Genomic DNA, 8683 nt, shown 5'->3' on the forward strand with positions numbered 1-8683 from the left:
AGGAGGTGGGAGCGAGGACTCAGATCCTTTCGCTAGCCCACTTTACCGGGGTAGTGCAGAAGCCAGGAAAGTTCCCCACAATAGCAGGACTATTCCCCTGCTTACACATACAATGTCTTTTAATGTAGCCAATGGTAAAGTTATGCATCTAGGAACAAAGAATGTAGGCCATACTTACAGCCTGGGATACTCTATCCTGTGAAGCAGTGATTCTGAGAAAGATTTGGTAGTCATGATGGAGAATAAGGTGAATGTGAGTTCCCATGGGCCCTGCAGTAGGACTGGGGCTCTTCCATTTCATGGATGGAGTAGGGGCCCTTGGAGACTCTTGCAACAAAAGTATACAAGGTGGTTTGGGTAACACCAGTGAATCTACCACTACATGGTTCCACTGATCATTCCCCTCAGGAACAGTCATGCGTCAGGCAAGACGTTGTCTATTTGAGTGTATTCTATTCTATACAGGTTCTTATACCGTGCTTATCACTGTAGTATCTGAGTGTCTTCTGGTACGGCATAAGTGATGTGATTAACATCTGTCATATGTTGTTTGTTCTCTCATCTTCTCCCCAACGATAGAATTTGTTAGTAGCTTTGCTCTGCCTCCTAGGATTAGGTTCTTTCCCTGTTCCCCCAGGAATCTTACACATCTCTCTATTGCCCCACACATCTACTTCAGCTGTGTGCTAGGGACCAGATTTGGCTCCAAGTGTGTAGTTGTATAAATTGCTCCATTATAGTCCACAACACTTTGTAGGAGCCATAGAAACAAAAAAGCCATTTCTAACACTTTTTAACAGGAGGTAGCTTCTGTTTCCATGGCCCATTTCATGATCAACACTGAAACACAGGAAAGAATTTACACTGAATGGATATCCGATATTTGAAAATTTAGTTACTGACCATCACGTATATACAGTATTAAAATGTACAAAAATTAACAATTCCCTGCTGCACTTATGAATTCTCTAGACTAAGACAGAGTATTATCTTTACCCTTCAATTGTTGCAAGTATTTGTACTTTCTTTAAAAATGAAACACAATATCTTCAAAACCATACCTGGTTTTAGTCAGATTATTGCTCTAATTTAAAAAAAAATAATCAAATAAGGTTATTTCCTTTCCCAGGAACTGTGTGGATGCAGAATATTTTGAGCTTGATTTATTATGAAGGCCATCGGGATTGAACAGCAAAAACTGAAACAATTGACAGAGTTCCATGGCTAGAGTACAATTCCAATAAAATGAATTATGGCAGTCATTCATCACCGCGTCTCTTTTCCACTCACCTGCCTTACTATTTAGCTCCAAGAGATCTGAGAAACAAAGGAGCAAAAGTAGGTGATGCTATTTTTACAAAGTAATTAAAATTAACCAAGAAAATTCATTGCTTTCTCCAATAAATCAGTCCAAATCCTCAGGGCTGGGTTGTCTGCCTCTCTCCAACAACCTTTCCAAAAGCAACCTTCCTCAAGGGATAGGGGCTTACGTTCCTCCAAGACCCCATTCCATCTCCCTAGATCCCAGCAATGTGTGTGTGTGTGTGGTGAGGGTGGGGGGCAGGAGAAACAAGTTCCAGTATGACCTCAGGACTTCAGTGTCCAGACTCAGTGGAGATCCCATCTTTCCTGGAACCGCTGTGATTGGCCTCTGGGCCAAGCTGCTTCCTCCACCACATGACTGTTCACTCAAAAGTGGGAGTTATGATCTTTTCAATGCATATTAGAGACAAAGTGAGTGAAGTAATATCTTGTATTGGACCAGCTTCTGTTGGTGTGAGAGAGACAAGCTTCTAAACTTTATTACTTCAACCCACTGTCTCTCAAATATCCTGGGACCAACACAGCTCCAACAATACTGCATATTCCAAACATATTGTAAGTTAATGGTTTTGTGTTGTATGTAAGTATAAGCTGTTACATTCTCCATACAGGGGATATTTCATATCTCCTGTAAGCTTATACATAAGGAGACTTCTTGCCAAAGATGGGGCAGTGGAATGTGCCACATGCAGCTCAATAGGTTGGAGTGGTGTGTGTGTGTGTGTGTGTGTGAGGAACTCCCACTGAGCTAACTCTCATGGAGATATCTGACATCTCCTGCTTTTCCTTAATCTAAAGGAAGAGTCTCTCAGTGAAGGTTAATGGTATCCCTTTAATGTAGCTGAGATTGTCAGTCTTTTTTTATCTTGCAGGTTATTTATGCAGCCAAAAACCCTAAGGATGTTGTGGTTTCCTATTTTCATTTTAGCAAGCATGCATTCATATTTCAGAAAGTACCAGATTTTAATATTTTTCTGGAGAGGTTTTTAGCTGGGAAAGGTAAGGTTTCATTTACTGCTAAAAGGCCAAACCCTGTTCACTGAGCGCAGCCTGAATAAACTATCCATGTCAGTAAATTATACAGAATGTGGTGCTGGTCAGAAGTCTCCCCTTTAGACGGGCATGGGGCTAGGGAGGAAGGGCAGTTCTAAGGCTGGAGTAACTGCAGTAGGATCCACAGCTCACTATAGAAATTCAGTGTGCAAAATCATGCCAGAGGAACTGTGTAGTCACACACAATGCACCAATAAAGTGCACATTGCCTGATTTAATTTATCTGAATTAGATATTCACTCTGAAACCTATTAATGAATATTTAAATACATTTTGACTATTAAGTGCTGAAATAACTGAGATGAGCAGATGCTAATAAGCACTGTCCAGAGAAAACAGAAGTAGTAAGATGCTGATCACTTTAGTAGAAATATCCAACTACTGTGCTTAGTCCACAATCCCAAACTACCACCACACCCTCCCAAAAGCCAAAAAAACTCAGCTGTCACCTGTCTAGCTTCTGAATTCTCTCTTAATTATTTCTTACAATGCAATGTTCTCTCTAATGCAGCTAATATAGCCTCTCTGTAAATATATCAGAGGGATAAATACCAGGGAGGGAGAGGAATTATTTAAGCCCAGTACCAATGTGGACACAAGAACAAATGGATATAAACTGGCCACCAGGAAGTTTAGACTTGAAATTAGATGAAGGTTTCTAACCATCAGAGGAGTGAAGTTCTGGAGCAGCCTTCCAAGGGGACCAGTGGGGGCAAAAGACATATCTGGCTTCAAGACTAAGCTTGATAAGTTTATGGAGGGGATAGTATGACGGGATAGCCTAATTTTTGGCAATAAATTGATCTTTGACTATTAGCGGTAACTATGCCCAATGGCCTGTGATGGGATGTTAGATGGGGTGGGATCTGAGTTACTACAGAGAATTCTTTCCTGGGTGTCTGGCTGGTGAGTGTTGCCCACATGCTCAGGGTTTAGCTGATTGCCATATTTGGGATCGGGAAGGAACTTTCTTTCAGGGCAGGTTGGCAGAGGCCCTGGGGGGTTTTCGCCTTCCTCTGCAGTGTGGGACACAGGTCACTTGCTGGAGGATTCTCTGCACCTTGAAGTCTTTAAACCATGATTTGAGGACTTCAGTAGTTCACACATAGGTTAGGAGTTTATTACAGGAGTGGGTGGGTGAGATTCTGTGGCCTATGTTGTGCAGGAGGTCAGCCTAGATGATCATAATGGTCCCTTCTGACCTTAAAGTCCATGACTCTATGACAATTTAAGTTCACAGTAAAATAACTTCTTTATTAATAAAATCAGGAATAGTGCACAGTTGTTCATATTTAATTCAATAAAAAAAATCTTCCATTTTTTGATGAAGTTGCTGCAGACTCTCCAGTTTGCCACACTGGAGAGCTGAAGAAACCATGAAGATCCTCGCTTTCGACTTTAAGCCAGGTTCCCGGAAAGGACACAGGATTTTGGATAATACAGTGGCATTTAGTTCTAGGCAGCTCACAAAAAATATAATAGAAATTATTATCCAAAAGTAAACTATCCAGAGCAGGGATCGGCAACCTTTGGCACGTGGCCCACCAGGGTAAGCCCCCTGGCGGGCCGGGCCAGTTTGTTTATCTGCTGCGTTTACAGGTTCAGCCGATCACAGCTCCCACTGACCGCAGTTCGCTGCTCCAGGCCAGTGAGGGCTGCAGGAAGCGGTGCGGGCCGAGGGATATGCTGGCCATCACTTTCTGCAGCCCCCATTGGCCTGGAGCCGTGAACTGGGGCCAGTGGGAGCTGTGATCGGCTGAACCTGAGGACACGACAGGTAAACAAATCGGCCTGGCCCGCCAGGGGGCTAACCCTGGTGGGCCACGTGCCAAAGGTTGCTGATTCCTGATCCAAAGCATAAATATGTTGTACCGGGTAAAGTACCATTGTATGAGGCCAGTGAAGTCTAAAGGTAAAAGCACAACTTGTTGTTAGCTATGTAACTGACTGACTGTCTGTAAAACCCAAGTCAGGTGTCAGGTGTAAGCCACAATTGGGTCTTGGGGGTCTAACTGCCACTTTAGGGGCCTAAACACAAAATTTAGATTCTCACAAGCCCCGTTCAGCTGCCATCTAATGCTGTAGATGCCTAAATTCCCTAGATGCCTAAGTTTTCCCTGGCAAAGTCCCCTAGGAACCTCCACTGGGCATGTACACAGATATCTCAGTCCTGACACATCTGAGCAGCTTGGTTCTTTGCTCACGTGTCAGGCTTCACAAAGTAGGTGGTCCCCTGTCTATCTTGCCCATGTAACTGTATCCAGTAGGTATGCTCAGAGGCCACCTTATAGACCATCTACCACATCAGGACCCACATGACAGCACAGCCAGTAGATATGGTGCCCCTTTTTACTCTATCATGCAGGAGTTAGAGCACTTAGAGGATGTGGGATCCCCTGGCTGAAATTCCTGCTTTCACACATGTCCTAACCACTGGGTTATGGGGTCTTCTGGAGTGAGACAATTTCCTCATTCTTTCCTGTTGAAGTTTTCCACTAGTGTTTAAAGGAGGGACTGGAACAGTCATTCTCAGCCCTACTTCTGACAGTATTAGGGTGCTAAAGTGTTGATAATTGAATTATTTGGCTCTCAGAGATCATTAACATTCAATTATTTTTTCCCCCTTGTAAGTACTTGCTAGTTCCTGGTTTGATCACATCAGAGGCTGGTATGCCCACAGAGCTGATTACAATATTCTCTTCCTTACTTAGGAGGAGATGAAGAAGGTGAGGCCTGTTGATATCATTATATCTAAACACTGAAGTGGCACAAACTTTGTATCTCTGGGCCAGGGCTGCCTTGCATCCCTTCCTTCTCCCCTATTCACAGTGTCCCATTCTCCTATCCCCTTTGTCAGGGACGCCCTGTGACCTCCCCCCCCCCCCACTCCCTCAGTTATGCCAGATACTCCGTGTGCCTCACCTCCATTTCCACCCACCCATGCGAAAGTGCTATGTGCCCCCTCTCCCACCTCTGCCACATTCCAGGGGAATCTGTATATCCCTTCCTGTCCCCATACTATGGTTCCCTGAGCATCTTAGTGATGTTGATGTTGCTGGCACAAAATGCCCGAGGCAGGCAACAGCTGGATTTGTTGCCCGGTGTGCATCGCCCAATAATCACAACGGGGTGGAGAAGTAGAAAAGTTTATTTGAAGCTTCAAGTGGTACAGGGAGACAACAATCTCAAATCCTGCACACCAGTGCAAGCAGTTACACATATTTTATACATTCATTCTTTAGCATGCTTATCCAATAGCAAGCTGTCCTAAGTATCCATATAGCCAATCCGGTATACCGGCCAGTTCCCCTTTTTCCTCTTATCATCTATTCCCCCATATATGGAGTTGTTTGTTCAGCACTGTCTAACATTCCTGTCCTGCTTGACCTAATCCTGCTCCAGCTAGTCTGTGCCTGCAATACACTGTTGCAAGTTTCTCAGCCTGAAGGCTGTGAGTATCTCCAGGCAGAAAAGGGAAGGAGGGGGGGCCATCTGGGCCTAGAGCGAGGGGGCTTCATCGGCACTCGTGGTCTTCCATCCCCTTGAGTTACCTAGTGGCCATGCCCGGTGTTCCCAACATTGACCTAACATCTAAGTGTAGCCAGGCCTAACGGCTCACTGCACTCATTCAGTAAACCAATCAGATTCTGCCACCCATGCTCACAATGTGACTCCTCACAAAATGCATTGGTCTCATGGATTTCACTGACACTCCTTGAAAAAAATACTTCTCCGTGTCAGGGCAGCAGAATCAGGACCACAGGGTGAGATTTTCCAAAACACGCAACTGAAAAATGGGAGGTTTCTGAGTTGGCTTTCAATAGGAGTTAGGTGTCTAACTCACATAGTCACTTTTGAAAATTCCACCCATGGTCTCTTGGGCTGCACATTGTCTGCACTTAACATACAGTGCAATATATGCTATATTATATAATAGTAAAATAAGGAACATCTGCTAACATAAATAATGAGTAAAGATATTTGGGAAAAGAGTCACAGCTATGAGACAGACTCTTTGCTCAGAAAATTGTCAGCCTTTATCACATATAATGTTAGCAATAGTATTCTCACACACAGAAATGAGCTTGTTCTCTCTTGGTAGGCCATGAGGAAGGATTACCTAAAGAAGAGACTTATAAGGACTCATCTTGCTACTCACCTGTCAGGATTTGATGTTGCTGTAGACAGGGACAGTGAATAAAAATCTTGCCTACGAAACAGTGTAATAAGAGGAGCATTCCATGTTCAGTTTCCCACCCTTATTGAAATATCCCATTATCCTCTATTCTCTCATTAATTTATTTGGCTCTTTTGCTTTTCTCATTTTTGGAATTGTTAAATTGAAATAATGCTCATTTCAGGATCTCAGAAGTGCTGTGCTGAAAATTTGTTACTTCTTAGAAAAACGGCTGACTGAAAAGGAGTTGGATGTTGTGGTGGAGAAGGCTGTATTCGATAACATGAAATCTGATCCCAGGTCAAACTACAAGGACAAGACATGTATCTTGGAGAAAGGCAGAGATAATTTTCTTTGCAGAGGTAAGGCGGAAGCAGCCACTTGTTATAAACATTTAATCCTGCAGATCCCAGCACAAGATGTGTTGCCTGCCTAAGACTTCCAATGACAAACAAAACTTTCCATCCCTAGATAACAATTGGCTTTGTGGCATTAAAGTTTGTGAGTGGGGCATTGTTTCCCAAAAGGTGAAAAAAAAGCGGCATTATTTTGCTTGGTACAACACCATAAGTGTTTATTTGCAGAGCCGATCTGGGCCAACAAATAGTAAAAAGTTTTAATGAGGAAAAAATGTCAACATTTCAAAAAATTGAAAAATTCATGTCATACCATCTATAAAAGTTGAGATCCTCCCCCCAGCCCCTCAAAAAAACCCTTAAAATCTGTGAACACTAGGAGAAAATGAAAGTCTAGTGCTTCTGTGCAGCTTCATAAATGATGAAACATATCAGTTCAGATGCACTATAGCTTTCAGGGGTAATGCAGAGCATGAAATAATCCAACTAATAAAATCTAAGAAATGATTCTCGTGCCTGAGAGGAGGAGTTGGGTTTTTATCATATTGTATCCTTTATCTTGAAGGGTCTCAACCTGGGATTGTGACTAGATGTTACAGGCTTGTGATGACTCTTGTGATGACTTTTCTTCTGATATTGCTAATTAGGAGGTGATCTTACCTAGAAGGAAGTAGAGCCCTGGAATGGAAGCGGGTGTCATAGTATGGAAAAGTAGAAAACTATTGCCACAGTGCCTAAAAATAAGTTCTTAAAATAAGTTTTGCCTATATATATATATATGGAGAGAGAGAGAGAGAGATGAAAAGAATGCTGCACTGTTTTGCTCAGTGCAACATTGTAAGTGTCCACAGAACAGACCTGGGAAATACACAGTGACACGTTTTGCCAAAAAAAAATAATTGTACAAGCTCTCTTGGATGGTAACAATCACTTTGTACCATTTATAAAAGTTAAGATTTCCCCCCTCAAAATTAAAATCTGTGATCAGTATGAGAAAACTGAAAGCAATCCTGTCTAGTGCTTACTGTGCAATTTCACAAATGGTGAGACAGATCAGTTCAGGTGCCCTATTGCTTCCAGGGGTAATTTAGAGCATGAACCCAGCCAAATAAATAAAATCTAAGAAATTATTCTTGTGTCAGAGAGCAGGAGATGGGTATTTAGCATGTCATATCCCTTATATCTTAGGTTCTCCGTCATGAATAGATATCAGGGGTTTAGCATCCACCCTGCTCTTCCAATATTGCTGAACAGGAGAGGGGGTTCCCAATACATGGGAGTGGGGCCCTGGAATGGAAATGGGAAAGGTGGAAAACCACTATCTTGTATCAAATAGAGCATTGCCTGAAAAGGATGTTCAGAGAAGTTCATACTACTTTTAACAGTAACTACTTCCTACTCCCAGTTTTCCCTCTAACATTTGTGATGGAAGAAAATCACTACATGATATTAGGAACTGAGCTGGTACTACTGGTGCCTAAAACAGAATTGATGAAATTATTTAGAAATACTCATTGTAGTCAAAGTTAGATCAAGGATGAATTTGGGCCATTATGATTTTCCATGACGGTACCCTGAGAATTCACAGTTTAGACCAATGGCATGTATTTAAAAACAAGTGCAGCATTCTCTGATAAGGCTGCTGAAATCTGTAATATGCAAGTCATACCAACAAAAGTTTTCCCCAGGGACCCAGAGGGACAGTAATGAGTAAGTTTCAAGTTCCATGCATGATGGATTAGACATACAACTGCAATTAAAAAAAAGCAATGTG

General features: G+C 42.5%; 1 pseudogene; it reads left to right on the top strand.

The window, feature by feature from the left end:
• The first annotated feature begins 235 nt into the window (after window positions 1–235).
• Window positions 236–8111, top strand: LOC119852966 (annotated as a pseudogene).
• The last annotated feature ends 572 nt before the right edge of the window (window positions 8112–8683 follow it).

The sequence above is a fragment of the Dermochelys coriacea genome, chromosome 3, assembly GCF_009764565.3.
Source record: "Dermochelys coriacea isolate rDerCor1 chromosome 3, rDerCor1.pri.v4, whole genome shotgun sequence".
In the NCBI taxonomy this organism is placed as follows: domain Eukaryota; kingdom Metazoa; phylum Chordata; order Testudines; family Dermochelyidae; genus Dermochelys; species Dermochelys coriacea.